The sequence below is a fragment of the Balaenoptera borealis genome (assembly GCF_965194805.1).
Source record: "Balaenoptera borealis genome assembly, chromosome: 9".
NCBI classification, from domain to species: domain Eukaryota; kingdom Metazoa; phylum Chordata; class Mammalia; order Artiodactyla; family Balaenopteridae; genus Balaenoptera; species Balaenoptera borealis.
Genome location: NC_138873.1, coordinates 41,123,405 through 41,149,562, shown reverse-complemented (window position 1 = coordinate 41,149,562; position 26,158 = coordinate 41,123,405). Strand labels below are relative to the sequence as shown.

The 26,158-nt window shown below is 32.7% G+C and overlaps 2 long non-coding RNA genes across 2 annotated transcripts in view; one reads left to right on the top strand and one right to left on the bottom strand.

Moving 5' to 3' along the window:
• LOC309635314 overlaps positions 1 to 26,158 on the top strand; it is a 127,615-nt gene that overhangs the window by 45,555 nt on the left and 55,902 nt on the right. The gene's annotated exons all lie outside the window — the stretch shown is intronic.
• On the bottom strand, positions 13,763 to 18,507 carry LOC309635298. Its single transcript, XR_014248742.1, has 2 exons — positions 15,850 to 18,507; positions 13,763 to 15,469 (listed from the first exon to the last, which is right to left on the bottom strand). It is a non-coding gene; the product is annotated as an uncharacterized lncRNA (long non-coding RNA).

The window sequence follows — 26,158 nt, the reverse complement described above, 5'->3', positions numbered from 1 at the left end:
TATTTCTATATTTTCCACCTAAAATTTATGAAACTATATTTCATTGGAAAAATAAAAATCAATATCTATGTTAGTATTAAGAGTACAAGTAAATGTATAGTGATAAAACAAATCATCATCATACATATTTTTCCTAGTATGTTCTTTTCCTGAGCAAATCATCTCTTCCTCTTTTTACCTGAAGTAATTTAAAAAATACTGATGCTTTCATGTGATAATGTGGGCCCAGTACTTCCTAATTTTATCTAGTTCTAAAAACTAACAAACAAAAACCTATTAAGCAGAAAGTCTTGTCCCAGTTTTCTTGGTTAGAAATAGGAATTAATTAAAATCTTAATAGATTCCCCATTTTTTGTTTGTACTTTTGAGACAAGAAAGGGTGAATGCAAGGTAAATTTTTAGATGCTCCTCATTCCCTAATCATTTCACATGTGTTTCTTGGCAATCTGCTGCTTAAAACTCAAGGGATTTAATGCTTAATGAGAATGTTTTCTTGATTAGGAAACAAAAACATATAATCTATGACTTTTGGTATGCTCTAATACATGTTTAAAAGATAGTCTACCAAGAGTAGGAAAAATCCATTAAAAATATTTAGAATAATTAGCATCTAAAAATGGTTTTTGTCATTTTTATTGGTTTGCCATCTTTAAACAACTCATTTCAATATGTAATTATTGTAAAAAATATTAGTGAGATATTTTACCTTTTTTCACTTAGAAATTCTGACTAGCCACATTTCAAGTGCTCAATAACCACAACTGACTAGTAGATGCTATGTTAGAAAATGAACCTCTAGACTCTTAATTCAAAGAACATTTAATGAGCACACTATAAGCCATATGCTGAGCTAACTCCTAATTAATTAAATCAGTTTCCTGAATTTTAGAATTTGGTGACGAAGGAAGGTTAACAAATAGTCCATATAAAACAGATATTTCCACAGTGATTAAGTGTAATTTGGAGACATGGGATCATATAGACACTTTCCTTTACAGTGACGAGATAGGTATATATTAGTTTTTGAAAGGTTTCTCAAATTCAGAACAGAAAAGGTTAAAAAGAAGTGTTAAAAATACCTGAAAGTTATTTAAAGTTTTCTGAATCTTCTAAATGACTTTAATATAGTAGTAACTGTAGTAACCTTAAGATCACTTAGGGAGCCTTATTAAAATGCATCTGTCTTAGTTATACTTACAGAAATTCTGATTTAATGGGTGTTTTCTGGGTCTGGGAAATCGTATCCATTTATTAAACATCCCCATTGTTTCTGGTATAAGTAGCCCATACATCACACTTTGAGAAACACTGTTCTAGTGTCTGAGTTTTTCCTTTAGTCAACAGTCTTTAACGGTTTTTTCTCTACATTAGCACTTTGAAGAAGCAAAAATTAGGGGAAATTTCTCCAAGTTATCTATCTATCTATTTGTTCACTTATTTTTACATTTTACACATAAAGGAATTACCAACATTAGCTCTTTTTCAATATTTTCAATGTTTTTCTCCCTGAATATTTCTTATTCATATTATGCTGTTTATGTTTTATGAGTCACATTACTTGAATTTCTCTAAGTATGTTAATTAGGGGCTTTTTGAGAATTATTTTGTTTCTTCCAAGTTCAGTTATTGGGACTATTTATCTTTCTTGTTCATTTTGATAATTATTTTGCACATGTATGATGATCTTGGTGGTCTATTGGATCTACTTTACCAAAATAATCACATGTCAACATCAAGTTTGTTTTCACTGACTAACAAGTCTTCCTTTCAGAGCTACAGAATATAGCCTTTTCTTTTAAACATTCTTCTGCCCTCCGATTTTTTGGCAAATGTTTTAGGGTTTTATGTTGTTGATTCTGATTAATAGCTCATTCTTTTTTTAGATCCCTAAAATCATTTATACTCTTCTCAGTTTTCTAATTTTTACTTGGCACAAAGACTTATTTTTTTATGACCAATTTATGATTGTTCAGGATTTGAGTGGGAATGTGAAAGTAATTTTAAATGGAGCACAATGTGTGTTTAGTTCAATAGGGCCTTTACTGAAGTTACACTTTTAAACCTGCCCAAAAGTTACATTATTTTTGTCTTAGAGATATTTCAAAGCCCTCCAAAGGTAACTATTTCACTTGCTGTTGAGAAATCATAAAGTTATGTCCTTGTAAAGTACATTTTATCCACACTTCTTTCTTCTGTGCCTACAAAGTGAAATTAATACATATGGAAGATTTTAGAATGATATAATTGTAACTTTTAAAAATAGTCATTTCATATAGGTTTTTTTTGGGTTTTGCTTCAATTGCTACACAGGCAAAATAGCATAACCATATTTTTAGATGACTGCATTATTAGAAGTATGGAATAAGTGTCATGGTCCTGAAATACTTATGTAATTATATGCAAACAGCACAAAAGTACTAGATACTGAAGCGTTAACTTAATAGAGAACGTATCTGAGTATAACATGTCAGAACTGTTACCCCATACTGGACAATTTCACAAAAAGTAAGCTGGTGCCTGAGGAAAATACTTCTGCTTTCTCTAAATGTAGCAAAATCAACTATAGTGCAAATTAGTGGTTAGAGAACAAACTATGCTGTTTAGGAGTAACTACGTGAATAAACATATGCCTCTATTATAGCAGTCTTTTTCCACATGACTACTCCTAGGACAATTTTTGCAATCTGAATATGCATCAAATTAGGGATGGAGCATTAGAATTACATTTCTAGGCTTCATGAGAGATGGTGATGGAGGCAAAGATGCAGGAAATTTGTAGGGGATTCATATATATTCCTTTATGTAGTAAAGATGTCTGAACATTACCATATAGTTTTATCACATAATATGACAGAATTTTTATGTTAGAAGGAAAACTAAACTATGGGAATACAGATGACCTGTAAGTGAGGGCCATAATTGAGAGGTTTTCAAAAGTAAAGAATGTTGTTGCAAATAAACTTGATACATATGATATGCTTAATAGAGTGCCTGTCATGTAGAAAAATGGAAACAATTCTTTGGATAATTCACATTAACATTAATAGTTCTGTTTTCAAATACTTTTTAAAAATACTTTAAGAAAATAAGCAAAACTATGTGCTGTCTATAAGAAACTCACTTCAAACATAATGATTTAGGCAGGTTAAAAGTAAAAGGATGGAAAAATACACAGCATGAAAATATTTAGCAAAGAGAAGCAAGACTGACTATACTAATACCAGATAATATTAGCAAAGAAAATTACCAATGACAGAAAAGGGCATTATATAATGATAAAAGGTTAGTCCACCAAGACAGCATAGCGATCCTAAATGTATAGGCACCAAATCACAGAGCTGTAAAATATGTGAAGCAAAACTGATAGAACTGAAAGGAGACATAGACAAATCCATATTTACGCTGGAGACTTTAATACACCTTTCTCCAGTTAATTTAAAAAACTAGACACAAAATCAGCAAGGATATAGAAAACCTCAACCAAACATCAATCAAGAGGTTCTAATTTACATTCATAGAACAATCCACCCAACAGTAGAATTTGCATTTTACTTAAGCCCTCACAGATACGTATAGGCTATATTTGGGGCTTTAAAATAAACCTTAACAAATTCTAAAGAATTAAATCCACACAGAGTGTTTTATTTGACCACAGTGGAATCAAACTATAAATAAATATCAGAAAGATAATAATAAAATCCTCAAACTCTTGGAAACTAAACAACACACTTGTGACTAATCCAAGGATCAAAGAGGAGGTACCAAGAGAAAATGAGAAAATATATTGAATTGAATGAGAATACAATAGAGTACGTCAAAACTTGTGGGACAGAGTTGAAGGAATACTAAGAGAGAAATTTTAGCATCAAGTGCATAATTGAAATAAGAAAGGTTTTTAATCAAACTGCAATCTCAAGAAAACAGAAAAAAAGAGAAAAATAAACCCAAGCAAGCAGAAGGAAAGAAATAATAAATATAAAAGCAGAAATAAAAAAGACTGAAAATAAAAATAATAGAATTAATGACACAAAAACTCATTCTTTGAAACGATCAAGGAAATAGACAAATCTCTAGCAAGACTGACAAATATAAAAAGAAAACATAAATTGCCAGTATTAAGAATGAAACAGGTGATATCACTATAAACCTTGTAGACATCAAATGCGTAATCAAAGAATACTAAAACAACTCTGCATACATAAATTTAACAACTTAGACAAAATGGACATGTCCTCAAAAGATGAGAACTATGACAACTCACGTGATATGAAATATATAATTTAAATAATTAATAATTTAATATTTTCTATTACTGAAATTGAATTTATAATTTTAAAAAGTGAATTTATAATTTCTCAAAGTAAAAGAAATCTCCAGACCAATATAATTTTACAAAAGTGTTCTACGAAATGTTTAAAGAAATATTAATATGAATTCTACACAATCTCATCCAGAAAATAGGAGTAGGAAGTGCTTCTCAGTTCATTTTATGAAGCTAGTATTACCCTAATACCAAAACAAGGCAGTACAAAAATAAAAACTAAAGACCAATATATCTCATGAATACAGACACAAAAATTATTAACAAAATATTAGCAAATAGATTTCAGCAATATATCAAAGACTTATACACCACAACAAAATAAGGTTTATTGCAGTGATGAAAGGCTAGTTCAATAATCAAAAAAACTCAATGTAATTAAGCTAAAGACGAAAATCATATAGTTGTATCAATTGATGTAGAAAAGGTATTTGACAAAATTCAGCATCAATTTATGATAAAAACTCTCAGAAAACTAGAATTATAGGGGATTTTCTCAATTTGATAGAAAGCATCTAAAAAAACTACAGGGAACATTATACTTAATGAAAAACGATTAGCTGCTTTCTCCTAATTTTGGGAACAAGGCAAGCATGTCTGCTTTCACAACTCATAGAACACAGTGTCTGACTTTCTAGCCACTGCAATAATGCATGCAAAGGAAGTAAAATACGTTTAGATTAGAAAGGAAGAAATAAAACTGTTCCTATTACAGACCACACGATTGCCTATGTAGAAAATCCCAAGGAATCTACAAAAATAAAAATAAAAATTCCTAGTCCTAACAAGTGAGTTCATCAAGTTTGTAGAATGCAAGATAAACATACAGAAATAAATTGTATTTCTATGTACCAGTAAAGAACACGTGGTCACAAAAAATTAAAATGCAATACCATATGTACTTGCTCAAAATAATGGAGCATGTAGGAGTAAATCTAACAAAACGTAAAATATTTGCTTGCTGATATCCACAAAATACTGATGAAAGTAAGTTTCTAAAGATCTAAATGAATGGGGAAATATTTCATGATTATAAATTGAAAGACTTAAAGAGTAAAGATGTCAAGTTTCTACAAATTGACATACAGATTGAATCAAATCCTGTCATACTCTCAGTAAAATATTTGTGTAAATATAGACAAGATTATTCCAATATTTGTGTAGAAAGGTATAGATTCTAGAATAACTAAAACAATGTTGAAAAGAAAAAGAATAAAGCGGAAGAAAATCAATCTACCTGAATCCAAGATTTATTATACAGCTGCAGTATTCAAGACTGTGCAAATGGCAGAAGATTAGATACATAGATCACTTGAAAAGAATAGAGAACTTGGTAACGAATCCATACAACTATTCCTGATTTTGACAAAAATGCAAAACCCATTCAATGTTGCCTTTTCCACAAAGGTTGCAGGATCTCCCACTTTACACAAAACGGATCATGGACTTACATGTAAAACTATAAAACTTTCTGAAGAAAACAAAGAAAATCTTTGGGCTTCCACACTAGGCTAGGCTAAGAGTTCTTAAATTTGAGACCAAAAGCACAATCCATTAAAAAATATGTTGATAAACTGGGCTTCGTAAAAACTAAACAAAAATTAAATAAAAATTTTGCTCTATGAAAAATCCTTTTAAGTTACAGAAGATACAGACCGGAAGAAAATATTTGCAAATCACATATCCAACAAAGGACCAGTATCTAGAATATATAGAAATTTCAAAACTCAATAGGAAGCAAAACAAGCAATCCAATTTGAAAATGGGAAAAAGTCATTAATATATCATTGAAAGGATACATGAAAAATAAATAAAAGATGTTCAATATCATTAGCTGTCTGAGTTCCTTCACTAGACTCCTGAAATAATGACAATTTGTGTTAAGTTTCTAAGAATATGTCTTGATGGTCCATATATAGCCTTGCCAGCCTGAGCTACTGCTTCTGTGGTTATTATCTTGAGGAAATAAGCAACCCTTTTTCTCTTCCTACTTTCTTCTTCAGGTGTGAGATCTAGAGGAAGTTGAGAGCAGTATCAAGTTCTGACATGCAGAATTTAGAGTCAATTGTTTCTTCCTAAATACCGTTTCACATCAGAGCTAAACATATCTAATTCATTTTGCCTGAGTCTAGGTTTCTCCTTTCCAGGCCTCTATTTTAAAATATCTAGCCTAAGCACTTATATCAATGAGTCAGCTGATGAGGAACCTGGAGCCTTTTTGCCATGCAGCTATTTTCAGGAACCACATGTGAAAATCTTTCCACAACCCATAACCCACACACGCAAGAATCATCTATTTGGGCAAAAGGATATCAGTATCTTAACAGCCAAAAGAAGCCCTTTAATGTGTTCATGTAGGTATGTATGCACAGGGGGAGCAAACTGGTAAAAATAAGAAGATAGGAAACCAGAGTAATTATTTAGGTCATGTAAACGATTAAGCAAAGACCATACCTGCTTTCCTTTTTAACCCCGAAAGTCAAAACACAGCAGAGATCAGATTAAAAGGAGAGGATGCCCACCTGGTAATGGATATAAAGCAGGAAGACAGCAAAAACGTGTCTCTGCCTTCCTCCTTCTCATACTGCCACCTATATAGGGACACTTTGCCACGTTTTGGGTCCCCTGAAGAGACAAGGAAAATATCCTGCAAACATAAACTAGAGAGGCAATAACTCTGAAGATAAAATGAATGTGGCTGAAGATGAGTCATCAGCCTCTAGCACCATCAATATGTTCCTGTGGCTTTCTTTATGTCATCCCTGCCACCCAAATAAATAGTATTCTATGGACCAGGCAAGGCCAGCCCTAAATAGTTGTATTGTGCAAGAGAAGAATAATCACGACAAAGGGAATAAGCAGATCAGACCTTTTTCAGTTTTTCTTCGAGTCAAGTAAGTTCTGAAACGCCTGTTATAATTCAAAGAGGGAAGAAGCTTCCAGAGTAATAACTATAAACTAATTAACTGCAATGAATGGTATGTGTGTGTGTGTGAGTGTATGTCCGCAATTAACGTGTATAATGAGAGGTTTCTTAAACTTCACAAATTGTGGGAAATTTTATACTTCTCATGAGTAGTGACTTTTTTTCCCCTTTCAATATTTAAAGTATATGGATGTGGAAACCAAGAGAGATTAAGAAGGCCTTTTGGGAAATGAGTTCACTTAGCATTATCATCTTTGCCAATTAGAATTTATTGAGCAACTGGGCACTTGGTACTTCAAGAGTCCCTTTGGAGACTCCATATTGAGACAGGTTTCTATATTCTGTAAATTTATGATCATCTGTAAGAGGACAAGATTAACCTGATAATGCATTGTATCATGTGAAATTATTCTTAGGTTTGTTTTTCTAAGGGAGATAATATTTTTAAACAAGTTAATCTGTATATCTCATTCAAATATTCATAATTGGAACTTTGTTTCAATAAATACGATTTTACAGAGCTGGAAAAAATTTTCCTTGTAAATTGTTGCTGTGAACATTGTGGAGAGCTATGGACCAGTTCTTACTCACGGTGGCATAGATCTACAAGTTATATTATTTTTTCCAATCTGATTTTGCTGAGAGTAAAAAGCTGTTGCAATCCAAGGGAGGAATAATTTTCCATGTTAAATGTTATTTAACATTAAATTCACTCTAATGTTATCAGAATTTTCCTTTTTGTAGCAACTCTAATTTTATATCTTTTTTTGATAATTGTGGTAAAAGAATTGACCAATAGAAAATAGTGAGTATTGTCTGTGCTCATCTCTATGCTAAAAACTAATGTTCACAATTTCTTTTAAAGTCTGACACTTAGACCAAAAATTAGCTCTCATACATGCATCCAAAAACAAGGCTATTTTGAAGTTTTACAGAAGTAAACAACAGTTTTAAGTGTGTTGAGAGTCACAAATTTACTCTCTCAGAAAGTCAGATATAGAGAAAAAATATAATTTACTTACCTTCAGCAAGAGACCCTACCTTCTTGGAGGGAGAAAAAAAATGAAAACAGTCTCAGCTGCTGATCACACAGTCCCTTTACATAATGCTTATTTCTTTGACATAGTCATTCAGCATTGCTGTTACTGTTGCCTCAACATTTGCTCCTCTCTGAGGTTGTTTGGATGTTCATGGGGAGAGAGACTCACGTGATCTCTTGGCAGCATCCTTAAGAAGGCAGAGAAGTGTGGTCAGGCAGGGAGGATGTGATTGCACTCTAAATACTCCCCTGTACAGAACTGATGCTGAGTTGGGAGATAATAGGCTTACCATGAAGTATGCCTAGGCAGGAGTGAAACAACCTTGTAATAGGCACTGTGTGTACAATATCTAATTGAGGAGCTAGATAAAGTCTGAGGCCGAGGATAATAAGTCAGCAGGTTTTAGTTTCCAAGCTCTGATTCATTGGAGAAAGATTACAACTCTGTCCACAAATGCCAGCAGAAAGCAGCAGCAGGATGCCCAGGGATTGGACCAGACTAGCCACACCCAAAAGTTATCAAACCAGCTACCTTGCAACTTGGCCAGAGGATTCAGATGACAGCTTAAGGCAATCAAAATTCATTTATTTTGCCATTATGTCAGATGATGGCGTATCTCCCTGAGAGGAAATAGAGGATAAAATATGAAGAAGGTTGAGCAATTATCTTCTAAAAGATTGAGCATTGTCTAAAATGACTGTATATATTCTTAAATTAGACTAAGTTATGAAATGGAAAGGACTAAACGTTGTATTTTCCACCACTCAGTAGATCCCTCTACTCATCAAACTTGGTGCCCATGTACACACTACATATACAGCCTCAAATAAATAACAAATAACCTTCTGCATAAGGTTCCTAAGAGAGGTACATCCATAGATAATGACAAACAAAATTGTATTTCTTTTATATAGTTAATCTTAAGTCTCAAGAACTCAAGAACTCTAATGAGTTGGTATAAACCTTACAAAGAGGTCTTGTACCCAAACGAGCTCTGCTTAAGTGACCTGTAAAATATAAGGCCAGCTCTAACTACTTCACCTATATGAAAACCCTAATTTTTTCCTTTTTTTACTATTTTTTAAATTGAAAATATAATTTACAATTAACTATACAATGCCTATAATGCTGTGTTAGTTTCAGGTGTACAGCAAAATGATTCAGTTATATATATATATATATATATATATATATATATATATATATATATATATATATATATATATATATATATTCTTTCCCAGATTCTTTTTCCATTATAGGTTATTCTATAATTTCTTAATTTGAGTCTTACTCTTACAACCAAATGGAGAACAATAAATTTGTAAATAAAAAATAGTACAAAAAGAAAAACACGTGTTAGAACATTAATGCAAATGGAATAGAGAGAGCAGGAAACAAGAAAAAGGGGAAAGCAATGACCTGCTGTTTAGAGTAACATTGTCCTAAGCTCATCAGTCCATGCTTTCTAACACAAGTAAATTAGTGCTGAACTTCGTTATTCTTTAGAAGAGATAGTTATTCTTTAGAAGAGAAAGGATACAAAGAGAGAAATATTTTGCTTCAATTTTTCTGTTCTATTTTACAACCACATAGGTAAGAGAGAAGTTGCTGGAACCACACATTTTTAATTCCTTGGAAAATATCATCCTGCTGGGTTGGGGGTGGGGAAGTGGTTCTAACCATTGGAAATCCAAAAGATAAAGTGAACTGATCTTCCTGTTAGGGGTGTGGAGATAGGGGTATAGTACAGCAAAAGAGAAGTTCTGATCCTGAATGCTCAAAAGATATAAAACAGATAATTTATGATACAGTGACCTATAACGTATATCAGAAAATGAAAAGATTGTCTGAGTGCATCCTGCATCTCATCAGTTTGCTATCATATGAAAGTGGGCACAACAGAAATATCCATTTCTTCTTCTTATTTTCCGTATTCTGTAACCCCATTTTTTGACATTTGATGAACTCATAGAAACAAACTATGTGTAATTACTCCTCAGCCTACATGAAAACACCCATAGTGGTTCATTCTCTCAAATAAGCCTTGAAATAAAGATCTTGAGAGCAAGAATGGTAGTTATACCTGGCATATTTCAAATTTAAGAAATATGAAACCCCTACTCTAAACTCCTTGCAGTTATGCTTATATGCTATTATTTATTTTTTTCTCATGTTATAAGATAGGTAATATAGTCCATCTCCTTGCCTTCTGGTAAATTCACACACACCATTTCTAACCAGGAGATAAGGTCTTTTACTAACAAATTTCAAATAAAGAAATTTTATAATAAGTTCTGCTAATTCATTCTCATTTAGCCTCAACATGTCAGGAAATGTTATTTTACTTATAATTCACATACTGTTGTTAGCACTTTTCTCATAAGGAGAAATAACAGACTGTTGGGCAGATCATGAAAATTTTTCTATAGTCTCTTTTTCTAAAGATTAAAAATATATTTATTTTCCTCAGTCCCCCATATAATCTGAAGTTTTGTATTCTCAGCTGTTAGGTCTAACTCTCAAAATCTGTAACTATTTTTAGGCTATCTTCTGAATTTCCACTTCCACTCATTTTCTAATTCTTCTTTGCCAATGAGGATAACAAATTTAAGACCATTTCTGTGCCGTACCTTTTCTCTTTATCCCCCTAGTTGTGTATAGGTAAATCACCTAAACCTCTGTGGTCATGCAAAATTCTTAGATTGTTAGAATTAGTTTACTTTTTAAAAAAATAGATCTTGCATATCCTCCAGTAGGTGAAAGAGAAAGAGTAGCTCTCCTACCACATTCTATCAGATTATAATAAAATATTAAAATTGTAGATAAAATTCTTTAACATTTACAGATGTAAGGTTGGTAAAATCCTAGCTCCCTGTTCTTTTTATTGCTCTGCAAAAATATTAAATATATCAACAGCAGAAAGACCCTAGCCAACTATCAAAGCCACATATAGAAGAACCAGCAGGGAGTCGAAGGACTATCTAGGGATTAAAACTAGGTTAATTCTCCTAAAGAGACACAGGAAGAATAAGGTAAAGCATTTGTGTTTAATAACAGAGAGTAGACAATTGCTACCATTTAGGTGAGCAATTAGAGAATCATTTACACTTTTTCTATATAGAATTTAGGATGCTCACAACACATTGATTATTGCTCTAAAATTGTTTTAATAATACTTTTACAATTTTAACTTTGACTCCTAATTCATTCTAATTTTAGAGCTGTATGACTAAAAGATAGTTATTTCCAGAGCAAAAATTTAATGTTAACAGGGTAAAAATAGAGAGTAAGCCACCATGCTTCTTTTCCAGTTGAAATATCTTCACATTGATATGCAGGCAGCACTGATAGCAGGAGTGACTATTCTACTGAGTACAGAATTTGCAATAAAATGAGCATTTATTAGTGTCTTTACCAGTATTGTGATGGTAATATGGCACATATGAGGTCTCACTAGACTATCCCAACAGAAAAAAAAAAACAAAACTTAGAATGGAAATACATTCAGTAGGGAAATGATTTTTATTTAAACCTGACTCTGCAAGAAAATCTATTTTCAGAGTTCTTAGCTCTTTATTAAATGACAACTACACATTAAAAAAATATTTCTAATGAGATGGTGACATTTCACCAATTTAAAATTCATTTCTAAATTATCTTACCACATACTTTTTGATCACTTTTCGGTCTGACTTATCATCTTATTCTAATTTGACTAAGAGTTTGGATTTTTTTTCCATAGGGTCTTATGTCTAGAATTGAATCTTTATGTTTCCTGGTAAACAATTTTGCATTAATTTTGAAGAAGTTGATTCCTCCCAAGGACTCAAAACTAAACTTGCCACAGTAATAGACAATGCAATATAGGGTTGCCGAGGTAAAAATAGCAATTTAGTAAACAGTATCCTTCCTAAAGTTCGAGTTCAGTTAAAAATAATCTAATACTTATTATAGATTGAGTTCAAAGCCACTTTATTTCATTTTGTGATAACAAAAATCAAATGAGAGACCCAAGAACCTATGAATCCAGAAAGATAAACTGGGCAGAAGAATACATTAGTGGAAATATAGTAGCATGCATAGTAATTAAACTAGTGTTATTGGGACCACTGTATCAAAATGAGATGTTGGAAAATATATTAATATTTTAAAAAATATAAATCCACTTTAATTACATTTTTACCCTTTCATAGTTTGTAGAATTAAGCAGTTCATTTCTACCAAGGTACAACAATGAATAAGTCCAGTGACCAAACCTTAAGAGTTGTTCATGCCTAAATGCAGAGTACAAAAGCTATAAATGTATTCTAGAAGATAGTAAAAATAAGCACCTGAGCTCTGGAGTCAGGCTGACCCTGTTCACACCCTGTTTTTACGAAGTGCTAGTTGTGTGATGCCGAGCAAATTTGTTAATCTCTCCAAACGAATCTCTCTTCATCTATAAAGCTGTTTTCATGTATTATCATGAGGCTTAAATCAGTTGGTATGTGTAGAATATTTAGAACAGAGCCTAGAGTATAATAGCCAATAAATGTTAGCATTTTTGCTTTTTGGAAAGTTGTCTTTCTCTGATTCTGAAAGGCAGTTTTGTACAAAATGCCATGAGGGAGATGAAGCTTCTGAGAACGTTTCATGTTTGCTGTGCTCACAGAAGTTAACATCTATTTCATGTTTTGCTTTTCTACGTTCATCTTCTATTCTTAAGTATTTCTAAGTAATTAGTCTTAAAGGTTTTCACTGCAACTTAATTTCATTACAATCATTCATCTCTGTCTCCACTACTCTTAATTGCATCACATTTTCATAGAATCCTGTTTCCATTTTGTATTCCACATAGTCCATCTTTTAACTTTTCTTGTATAGTTTCTCAGCGTACTTATTCTCAGCCATTTACGCTACTTGTGAGTAAAATATGTAAAGTTATGGTTAGCTTAGTAACTGCTAAAAATCACATAAATATTGGAAACTTTTTTTTTTTTGGCTGCGTTGGGTCTTCGTTGCTGCACGTGGGCTTTCTCTAGTTGCATCCAGCAGGCGCTACTCTTTGTTGCAGTGCCCAGGCTTCTCATTGCAGTAGCTTCTCTTCTTGCGGAGCACGGGCTCTAGGCGCGCAGGCTTCAGTAGTTGTGGCACGCGGACTCAGTAGTTGTAGCTCGCGGGCTTAGTTGCTCCATGGCATGTGGGATCTTCCCAGACCAGGGATCGAACCTGTGTCCCCTGCATTGGCAGGCGGATTCTTAACCACTGAGCCACCAGGGAAGTCCAACATTGGAAATTTTTAAAAATAGAATTCATATTGTCCTTAAAAACATTCCCTGTTCTGTACTAGATTTAAAGTTTAATCCTAAGTGATTTAAATTTTTATACCATAAACTTTCTAAGAGCAATTTAAAAAGGCATTTATTTAAAAAACAGAAACTAGCTAGTTCTTTATATTAGTTTTACTCATTATTTGCATATTAGAAGATGGAGTTTCAACTGATTTTATTTTACATTGATTTGATGCAATGTTTATAAGAAAACAGACTTTGCATAACTTCAGTCTTATTTTAGTGCATATCAATTGTCTATGATATAGAATGTGCCATGTGAACTTGAGAAGAGGGTATATTCTGCTGTTGGTGGAGTATCCTAGAGATGTCTCTTTGATCTAGTGGATTTATAATGTTGTTGATGTCTTCTATTTCCTTATTGATCTGCCTAGTTATTTCATCCATTATTGAAAGTAAGGTATCAAAGATGCCAACTATTACTGTTAAATTGTCTATTTCTCTCTTCAATTCTATCAGTTTTGGCTTTATTTTGAGGCGTTGTTGTTAGGTACCTATTTTTTAACTGTTATCTTCCTAAGGGATTGCTCTTCTAACATTATAAAATATCACCTCTAGTAAGAATATTTGTATTAAAGGTTTTTTTTTTTCCTGATATTAGTATAGTCACCCCAGCATTCTTTTGATTATTGTTTCCATGACATATCAGTTTCCATCCTTTTACTCTAAGGATGTGTGTCTTTGAATCTAAAATGTGTTTCTTGTAAACAGTGTAGAGTTGAATCATGTTTGGGTTTTTTTTTCCTTGTCTATTCTAATCTCTGCCTTCCAGTGGAGTATCTTATCAATTTACAGCTAATGTAATTATGGAAAAGATAGGATTTGTCTCTGCCAACTTGCTCTTTCTTTTCTATATATTGTATGTCTTATTTCTGCTCTTCTTTTACTACTGTCTTCTTTTTTGTTAAATAGATATTTTCTTGTATAGAATTTTAATTCCCTTGTTATTTCTTTTAGCATTTTAAGTTATTCTCATAGTGGTTGTCCTAAGTATTACAATTAGCACCTTAAAACAGTCTGGTTAAGATTAATACCAACTTAGTTTCAATAGTATCCAAAAAACTTTTCTCCAATATAGCTTCATTTTATCCCCCTACCTTTGAGCTCTTGTTGTCAAATTATATCTTTATACATAGTAAGCACATAAGCACTTTTTTATAATAATTGTTTATGCAGTTGTATTTTAAATCAGATAAGAGAAGAAAAAGGCTACAAATAAGATAAATGTATTATGTCTTTTACATTTACCTATGCAATTACTTTTCAGGCATTCTTTATTTCCTTGTGTGGATTCAAGTTATTTTCTAGTATCACTTCACTTCAACCTAAAGATCCCATTTGGTATTTCTTGTAGGGCAAGCTTGTTAGTGATAAATTCTTTGAGCTTTTGTTTATCTGGGAATGTCTTAATTTTTCCTTCATTTGAAGAGTAGTTGTGCTAGATAGAGAATTCTTGATTGACAATATTTTTCTTTCAGCCTTTTTGATATGTCCTCCCAACATATTCTGGCTCCCAGGGCTTCTGATAGGAAGTTAGCTGTTTGTCTTTTTGACATTCTCTTGTATGCTATGAGTCATTTTTCTCTTGCTGCTTTCAAGATTTTTTCTTTGCCTTTGTCTTTCAGCAGTTTGACTATGATGTAGCCAGGTGTGGTTCCCTTTGAATTGATCCTAGTTGGTTTATGTTGAGCTTCTGGGATGTGTAGATTAATGTTGTTTGTTTTTTATTTTAATAAAATCTGGATAATTTTTGGCCATTTATTTATTTCAAGAGATTTTTTTTCTGCCTTTTTCTCTCCATTCTTTCCTTATAAGATTACCATTGTGCATATGTGGGTATGCATAATATCTCACAGGTCACTTAGGCCTTATTTATTTTTCTTCATTCTTTTTTCCTTACTGTTCCTCAAACTGGATAGCCTCAATTGAACTACTTTCAAGCTGATTGACTCTTTCTTCTGCCAATTCACTTCTGTTGAGCCTTTTAGAGAAATTTCCATCCCAGTTATTGTATTTTTCAACCACAAGTTATCCATTTCTTTTTTATAATTTCTATCTTTTAATTCATAACATTTGATAAGACATTATTCTCATGTTTTTCTTTAATATTTTAAACATGATGTACTTCAGAGATTTTTTTACCATATTTATAATTGTTGATTCAAATTCTTTGTCTAGTAAGTTTAACATTGGACTCCTAGAGAACAGTTTCTGTTGACTGTTCCCCACCTCCATCCCAGGCATGGGCCATGTTTCCCTGTTTCTTTGCATGCTTCTAATTTTTTGTTAAAAATTCAGCATTTTTAATAATAAAATGTGGCAGTGCTACAAATCACCTTCCTGCTCCCTCCCCAAGGTTTGTTATTATGGCTGCTTTTTGATTTTTTCTTATAGTTATTATTACTTCTGTTTATTTATTCTGTGACTTTCTTGGACTAAGTCCAGGGTCTATATTTCCTATATAGAACAGGCACTGAAGTCTTTTCTTAATTAGCTTAGTAATCAGTCAATAATTGAGCAGAGATTTCCTTAAATGCTTTGAACCAATCTGCCTATTTGCCAAAAGATTCTGTGTGTATCATGACGAATGCCTTTAAATTTGGCACTTTAAAATTCAGGCTTTTAGCCTTCAGTTTGTGTTCGTGCATGATCTCAATGTCAGCCGCACTTGAGAGATCAAGGCTTTCTCAGGTATTTCTGAGGCATATACACTGACCTGCACTTGCACATGGACTCCTAGATCTCAAGGATACTGAAATTTTTCCAAGCCCCCTGTGGACATATCATTCTTAGACTTTCCTTGTAAGATTTTTCTTCCTTGCTTGTTTTTGGCCAGTCTTTTATTTGTCTCAATTGGTATTGCTGTCTTAGGCAGTTGCAATGTTAAGTAATTGCCCTTAATTGCTTTTGACAAAAATACTAAGGATAAGGCTTTTCTCACTGAGAAAACTGAGTCAGGTCAAATAAAGACAAATCATAAGAATATGACTTTTCCAAGGAGCTACCAAGCAGATGAAACAATGAAAATGCTCTGGAGATGGTTCTTTTTGAGAAACCCCCAAAACTACCTCCCACCTGCCACACATACCTCAGTGATAGGTAGGGTACTACTTTTCACAACCACCATGGTTGCAATGCTGCAGTTCAAGACTAGCATTGAACTGGAAAGAAGGAGATGGGACTCAGACAAAGTAGAATACCACAAGATTCAGCCATTTTTCTTGAATAAATGCTCCTCAGGTTATTATTAACTTTTGGTTATTTTCCAGAGTCCTGAAAAAGTTGATTTTTACAATGTTTGCAAGTGTTCTCATTGAATTTCCCAAATGGAAATCCCTCACATATGTATTTTTAATGTTTGAAGACATCTTAGGGAGATGAGAGAAGTTTCAATCCTATATCTTTCACAGATTTTTAAAAAAGTCACTTCAGAATATGGCACTATTCTGAATATTGAACTTCTTTACTTTGTGTTGTTCCCTTAAGTACAAATTATACTATTATAGGACCTGCTCTTTTGAGGAGTTCAAATCTATATAATTATAAAAATTGATGTATTTTAAAGAAATATTTTATATAAATCTTTTATTTTTGTGAAATATTTTCAGTTTTGTCAAGAAGGGTTGTCACAGCTCTTACATCAAAAGTGGATATTTTGGCGTCAATCTTTCAAATGTGATTTTCATAAACTCTATCATTTAAGATACTATATTGCTATTTCCAAGGACAAATATATTTATAGATTGTATTTCACTGTCTCATGTATTTTTCTATTTTATTTATCTTGACATTCATCATTCTGTGTTTCCCCAATTTATTTTAATCAAAAATTTTTTAAAAAACAGAGAGAAAAAGAGAAAGACTAAAAATTCGGAAAAAAATGTGATTCTCTTTTGTCCCCAGTGTTTAGCGCCTTATTCTTTGAAAGGAAAATAGAAAGAGATTAGTCTGGTGTCATTTTGTTGTGAATGATTTCTTTACTCAAACAATATGTCATATTATAAAAGATACATTATTTCTATCAATTTTGGTGAAAATCTACCCTTAGCATTCTAAATAAAGTCGTATTTTTTCCACCCAATTTATTTATTCATCCCAAGGCAAAGCTTTCATGGTGGAGATCATTTGGGACTCTTTTTCTAATTTCCTACTGATCCAAAATGTGTCAAATATTAAAAAGGAAAACAATTGTTGAATAGCCGTATTGCAAGAAGAAAAAGAGGAAAGGGGAATTCTCCTTGAGAACTGCCCTCTAAAGAGCCCCATCAAAAGCTTGTTGAAGGATATGCCGAGCTTGATTATTTGGAAATCTCAACTGTACGTATTTCCATTAAAATCCCATCCAGGTCTATTTAATTTATTTACAAACAAACAAAATGTTCTTTATTGCTTTGAATGCAGTTTTGACAGATGGCTCTTAGCATTCTGTCCAGGTGTAAAAAAACAAAGATAAATGAGTCTGTTCTTTTTAATTCACACATTTTATGACTTTCATCTCCACCTGAGAGCACCCTTTGGCTCTCTTATCTTCTTCATGTTCCAATAAGAGACAGCTCTTTTTCTAGCTGGAGCTTGCTTCATTGTGCTCCTAAAGAGAAGCTACCTTTGCTTAAAATAATCAGTTGGGAGCACAGCAAGCAAACAAATGATTCTTTCTAAAATTTCAAACATATTATTATTTTTAAGCTTATTAGAATTGTCTTAAATATATATAAACCCATCAAAGGTATCTATGCATGGATTATCCATAACTAGAGTTTAAGGTGGTTAAGGCTTCAAGATATGCATTATTATGCAAGTGCTTAATAAATGTCTTTCATCCATTGTGAAGCAAATTTAAAATTAGCTAAATAACTGAAATTATTGTTAATGTTATATTTCTTTTTTAATTATAATATAATTAAATTTTGAAAAGCTATAACATTGAGCTTAAACTCAAATTACACCAAATTGCCAGTGCTCAAAATCTTCAGGTATGTTTTAAAATACTATTTCAAGGGATTCAGCATGTAAATTTTGTTTTAAATTATTACTACACATTGTTTTATGTGTAATAGAATAAACTCTCATTAGTTTTCAATAAAATAGGAAGAATTATGTCAAAATGTTAAATTCTTATGGATTAAAAATCACACAATGAAGTGAATGGTAAGATAGCCCCCCACTCCCATGACTCAAAAATAAATTATTCATTTAACACAGCAAAAATGAACTTGTCCTTACAGTTTAGTTTAGGGATAGGAATTTATTACAGTTCATTTTTACTGGTATAAAAAGCAATCTAATGGTGTAAAAGTCAACTGTTTTTTGCTCTTTGAAAGTATTTGCTTTGTATTTGCCAAAATATTTATATTGAATCCCATATAACTGTGGGAGTGGTTTCTAAACTGTGATCCATAGACTCCTCAGGATTGTCTAAACTCTTTCAGGTGGTTGAAAATTCTTTTCAGAATAGTACTAAGCATTACTTCATATTTGCCTTTTTCACCGTGTTAACATTTACACTGATGGTACAAGAAAACTGGTGGTAAGTAAAACAACATGTGCCTTAGCAGGAATTAGGGCAATAGCAGTAAACTGAACTTGTAGTGATCACGTTCTCAACCACATTCCTCACAGGAAAGTCATATGTATACTAATCTTCATTTTACCCTACCTATCATCAGCGTTTGACAGAATTTTCACTCCCTTCTCTTGGAAAAAAAAGTCTTTAATTTGATTCAAAGACAACAAATATGCTTATTTATCCTTTAACTCACTGGTGGCTACTTCTCAATTGTCTTTAAATGTTTCAACTATCCTTCTATACCTTTTAACATATAGAATACGCCAGAGAAAAGTCCTTAGATACCTACATACCACTGATAAAATAAAAACTCTCAAATCAAGGTTAGACTCCATATATCAACTTGCTTACCCAGTATTTCTACTTGGAGGTCTAATAGATATGAAAGAAAACACTTTTATTTTTGGAAAACAGGGGAGATAATCATAATAGAAAAAGAATTCTTAGAAATTTCTAGAGCAACAGAACAAACAGTGTCAGACGGACGAAAGATCAGATAAAGGAGAATCTACCTGAGGAGAAAGTTTGCAAGAATAAACAATACAGTCACAACATTTCCTCTATCAGTGAGTGGTAAAAACATGGGCCAGTTGTGGAGGTATGCACTGAAGTGTGTTAATATGTAAGGCAAATACATATACATACACACTAAGGCAAATACTCAGTTTCTTATACACGGAGCAGCTGGCATTGTAATTCACTCCAAGAGGTTTATTCAATTCAGTCTGCTCCCTCAGTAAAGTCAAGGATTGTTAAGACACACGCTTAAATGTGAAAAATCAGTTAACATAGGGGCAAAAATCCCTGCTATATTTGGGAAACCTCTACAAAAGTGAGAGAAGAAGAAGATGCTGACACAAATTAAATGCCATAATTTTCTCTGATTCTTTTTCTAACAGTTTTATTCAGATATAATTAATACATCCTAAAAATTCACCCATTTTAAGTGTACAATTCCTTGGTTTTTAGTACATTCACCAGAGTCTAACTTTAGAACATTTCAGTCATCCCCCCAAACAGCCACAGCCATTAGTAGTTCACTTTCCCTTCCTCCCCTTCCTTAGCACAAGGCAAATATTACATATCTACTAACTCTTTTTGTAAGTTACTTCTTAGCATAAAGCTTTTAAGGTTCAGCCATGTTGCAGCAGCATTTCATTCCTTTTTAAAACTGAAATGTTTATTGAAATAACTGTAGATTGACACGTAGTTGTAAGAAATAACACAAAGAGATCTCATACACTTTATCCATTTCCTCCCCAAAAGCAACATTTTGCAAAACTATAGTATAATACCACAACTTAGATGTTTGCATTGATCTAATCCACTGATTTTATTCAGATTTCCACACTTTTACTTGTATTTCATTTTGTGTATTTGCATTTACTTCTATACAATTTCATTACATATGTAAGTTTTGTATCTACTAACAGAGTGAAGAATCTGGAAAGTTCCATCACCACAAGGATTCTTCTTATTGCCCTTTTATAATCACAGCAACACCTCTCCCATGTCCTTCACATCCAGTAAACCTGACTCTGAAAACCATTAATCTCTTCTCCATTTCAAAAATGTTATATGAATGAAAGAATATTGTATATAACATTTTGAATACGTTTGAATTCAACCTATTCAATATTTAAATTCTTTTAACTCAGAATAATTCTCTGGAGATTCTACAAAGTTGTTAGATATATCAGTAGTTAGTTAGTTTTGATTGCAAGAGTAGTATTTCATGGTATGTATGTAACAAAATCTGTTTAACTGTTTACCTGTTTAAGGACATCTGAGTTATTTTCAGTTTGGGTTATTACAAATAAAGCTTTTCATAAAAATTTTCATAGAAGCTTTTGTGTGAGCATAAGATTTCATCAACCTGGGATAAACATCCAAGGGTAGAATTGCTGGGTCAAATAATTGTTTCATGTTTAGTTTTTTAAAAATTGTCAAACAGTTTTCCTAGTATGGCTGCACCATTTTACATTCCAAACTTCAATGTATAAATGAATGATCCAGTTTCTCCACATTCTTACCAGAATTTGATATTGTCACTATTTTTAAAAAAATTTTAGCCAGATAGGTGTGTAGTTAATATCTCATTGTGATTTTTGTTTGCATTTCCCTCATAACTAATGATATTGAACATGTTTCATATGCTTATTTGTCATTTGTATATCCTCTATGGTAAAATGTCTATTAATGTCTTTTGCCCATTTTGTAATCGAATTTCATATTTTTTTCCTGTTCAGTTTTAGGAATTCTTTATATATTCAACATAACAGTCCTTTGTTGGGTATGTAGTTTGCAAATACTTTCTCCTAGTTTGTAGCTTGTCTTTGTATCCTTTTCACATGGACTTTTGTTAGCCAAAGATTTTAATTTTAATGATAGCCAATTTTCCCTTTTAATGGAAATTAATTAAACTTTCCCTTTTATGGATTGTCTTTTCACTATCAAATATAAGAATTATTTGCCTAACCATAAATACCAGAGATTCTTCTCTCCTATACTTTCTTCAGAGCTTATAATTTTAGCTCTTACATTTGGATCTGTAATCCACTTTGAGTTATTTTATACAAAAGGTGTGAGGTTTTAAGTCAAAGGTGTTTTTTTTCATTTGGATGTCTAAGTGAGCATCATTTATTCTTTTTTTATTTTTTATTTTTTTTAATTTTATTTATTTATTGGCTGCGTTGGGTCTTTGTTGCTGCGTGCGGGCCCCCTCTAGTTGCGGCGAGCGGGGGCCGCTCTTCGTTGCGGTGCACGGGCTGTGGGCAGGGGCCACTTGACTTCTCATTGCGGTGGCTTCTCTTGTTGTGGAGCACGGGCTCCAGGTGCGTGGCCTTCAGGAGTTGCAGCATTCAGGCTCAGTAGTTGTGGCTCGCGGGCTCTAGAGTGCAGGCTCAGCAGCCGTGGCGCATGGGCCTATTTACTCTGGGCCACGTGGGATCCTCCCGGACCAGGGCTTGAACCCATGTCCCCTGCATTGGCAGGCAGATTCCCAACCACTGTGCCATCAGGGAAGCCCTGAGCATCATTTATTGAAAAGACTTTTTTTTTCCTCTTCCATTCAATGGCTTTTTGTACCCTTGTCAAAAGTCAATTGCATGTATTTGTGCTAGACTATTTCTGGCTTCTGTATATGATTCCACTAGCCCATGATCCTCCACATTCTCTCAATTTCTTTCTCTTGCCTTGTTGAAGTAGCTAGACTTTCCAGTACTATGTTGAAAAAAGTGGTGAGAGCAGACATCCTGGTTTTGTTCTGAATCTTAGGGAAGATCATTCAGTGTTTCATAATTAAGTATGATGCAAACTACAGGTTTTTATAGATGGTCTTTATCAAATTGAGATAATTTTACACCATTCCTATTTCCTCAGTTTCCTTTATTCCTAACTTGGTAAGTAAATACATGTTGGATTTTTGTTAAATGGTTTTTCTCTGCAGCAACTGATCTATCTACATAATTTTTTTAACTTTAATGTGTTGATATGGTGGATTAAATTGATTAATTTTTCAAATGTCAAGAGAGCATTGCATACCTGGAATAAATTTCACTTTGTCATAATGCATAATATTTTTATATGTATTGTTGGATTTTGGTTTGCTAATATGTTTTTGAGAACTTTTGTATTTAAATTCATGAGAGATATATCTGTATTGATTTGTTGTGTTTTATTTTGTACTACCTTTATATCAGAGTTACACTCAGAAAATGAGTTGCAAAGTGTTTCTAAATCTTCTATTCATGGACAAAATGTGTAAAACTGCTATTAATTTTTCTTTAAATGTTTGGTACAATGCTCCAGTAAAACTATCTGGGTCTTGAGATATTTATTTCTGAAACTTTTTAATTACAAATTCAACTTCATCCATGGTTACAGAGCTATTTATATTATCTATTTCATTTTGGATGCATTTTGATATTTCATGTTTTTTTCCAAGTATTTTTCCATTAATTATATGTTCAAATTTATGAGTACGAATTTTTTCATAATATTTGCTCATTATTTTTCTAATGCCTTAGGATCTACAAGACATCTTCTATTTCATTCCAGATAATGCTGATTTGTGTCTTCTTTTATTTTTATTATTTTTACGGAGATCGATCAATTTTATTGATTTTTGTAAAGTCAACCTATTGTTTCATTGATCATCATTTTTTTATTTTCAATTTTGCTGATTTCTGCTCTTCGTGATTTTCTTCCTTCTGTTTTATTTTCTTTTCTAGTTTCTTGAGGTAGGAGCATGGATTATTGATTTGAATGTTTTCTCATTTTAAATGAGGAATTTATAACGTTTAATGCAATATATTTTCCTCTCAATGCTGCCTTATCTGTATTGCACAGATTGTTAGTATTTGATATGTTTGTATTTTATGTTGTATTTTTCATTCACTTTTATATATTTTTTAAATTTATTTGGGTCTTCCTCATTGATCTCTGGTATATTTAGATGTATCTGGTTTGCTTTTTTTTTTAAAGGAATTCCTTTTTATTTATTTATTTATTTATTTATTTATTTATTTATTTTTGGCTGTGTTGGGTCTTTGTTTCTGTGCAAGGGCTTTCTCTAGTTGCAGCAAGCGGGGGCCCCTCTTCATCGCGGTGCGCGGGCCTCTCGCTATCGCAGCCTCTCTTATTGCGGAGCACAGGCTGCAGATGCGCAGGCTCAGTAGTTGTAGCTCACGGGCCCAGTTGCTCCACGGCATGTGGGATCTTCCCAGACCAGGGCTCGAACCCGTGTCCCCTGCATTGGCAGGCAGATTCTCAACCACTGCACCACCAGGGAAGCCCGATGTATCTTGTTTGATTCCCATGTGTTTAGATATTTATTTTTTTGTCTTTCTAGTAACTGATTTCTAGATTGTTTCTTTTATGCTCATGGAATGCACTTTATAATTTCAATTATTTTTAATTTTTTAAATTTTGTTTATTTGTTTTATATGGCTCATGATATAGCCTATCTTGGCAAATGTTCCATGGGCATTTAGAAGACATGTATTCTGTTGTTTTTGGGTAAAATGTTCTATATATGTTCATTTAATCCTTTGGTCAATTATGTTATCCAGGTTTTCTATATCGTTGATTACTTTCGGTCTAGTAGTTCTATCAGTTGCTGAGAAGCAGCTTCTGAAGTCCGTAACTATGGTTGTGGATTTGTTAATCTCTCCTTTCAGCTCTATCAATTTTGCTTCATGCATTTGAGGTTCACTGATGGTGTATAGACATTTAGGATTTTTATGTCTTCTTATTTTTTATCATTATGAAGTATCTGTCTTTATCTCTAGTAATTTTCTTTGCTCTGATATCTACTTTAGCAGATTCTAATTTGGCCACTCCTCCTTTTTTAAAATTAATGTTTGCATATCATGTATCTTCCTATCTTTTTACTTTCAACCTGAATGTTGTAAATGTTAATTGTATCTACAAAATACCTTCACAGTCACATCTAGACTAGTGTTTGACCAAACAACTGGGCATCAGAGCCTAGCCAAGTGGATATAAAATTAACCATAACAGTACAATTATACCACATTTTGCTTATCTGCTCATTAGCTAATGAATATTTGTGTTATTTCTACTTTTTGGCTATTATTAATAATGCTACTATGAACATTTATAAACACTTTTTAATACTGACATATATTTTCATGTCTCTTGGGAAGAAATTCCTAGGAGAGGAATTGCTGGGTCCTATGGTAATTCTCTGTTTAATATTTTGTGAAACTGCCGAACTGTTTTCCGAAGTGCTGTACCACTTCACATTCTCACCTGCAATGTGTGAGGGTACCAACTTCTCCATAACCTCACCAACATTAGCTTTTACTGTGTGTCTTTTTTTTTTCTTTTATTTATTAAGATATGTGCTATATACATGGGTCTTTATTTTTCTTTTTGCTATATATTATATACATATATACACACACATATAGAGACACACATACATATTTATATGTGTATGTATAAATATCTGTTATGTTCATTCATGTATATTCATTATGTTCATTTTTTTAAATTTTTATTTATTTATTTATTTTTGAATTTTATTTTATTTTTTTAATACAGCCGGTTCTTATTAGTTATCTATTTTATACATATTAGTGTATATATGTCAATCCCAATCTCCCAATTCATCCCACCACCACCACCACCCCCGCCTTTCCCCCCCTTGGTGTCCATACGTTTGTTCTCTACATCTGTGTCTCTATTTCTGCCTTGCAAACCGGTTCATCTGTACCACTTTTCTAGGTTCCACATATATGTGTCTTTTTAATTATACCTATCCTAGGTTTATCAAAAAGGAAGCACTTGATATAATTACAGTATAGTCTGGAACCAAGAGATATTAGAGAAAAGGATGAAATAGGTTGGCTCAGGCACCCATCCTCAATGTGTAGCTAGGCTTAGGAAGGCTTTTTCAGAGACTTGTCAAAATGTAATGATTAAGAGTACTACCTTTGTTCTAATCCTGCCTCTACCGTTTCCAAGTTATGTAATGCGGGGCAAGTTATTTAACCCCTCTGTCTTGCTTCCTTTATCTGAAAATAGAAATCATACAAGTAACCATCTAACTCAAGATGTGCTATATAATAATTTATGCTAAAATAAACTTAAGAATTGTTAGATACTATTAAGTAGAACTGCCTTTGATCTCATCCAAAGACAATGATGACTGATGGATAAAAACTGGTTGTTCTTTAGATACTTTAATGTCATGGACTCCAAAAATACTGTTGTAATACTTCTGTGTGCTTACATTATATATCAAATTAGAGTGTGGATTTTTATATGGTGCTATTTTAAATTATGAAAGATATTTTATAACCTAATATGGAAGCAGATTGATGCAATTGAAGCAGTGCTGGACTGGAAGTCCAGTGTGATTTACCCAGTTGAAATCACTTAAAGTCTTGAACTTTACTTTCCTCATCTTTACAATAAGGAGATATGACTTGATAACCTCTGGGG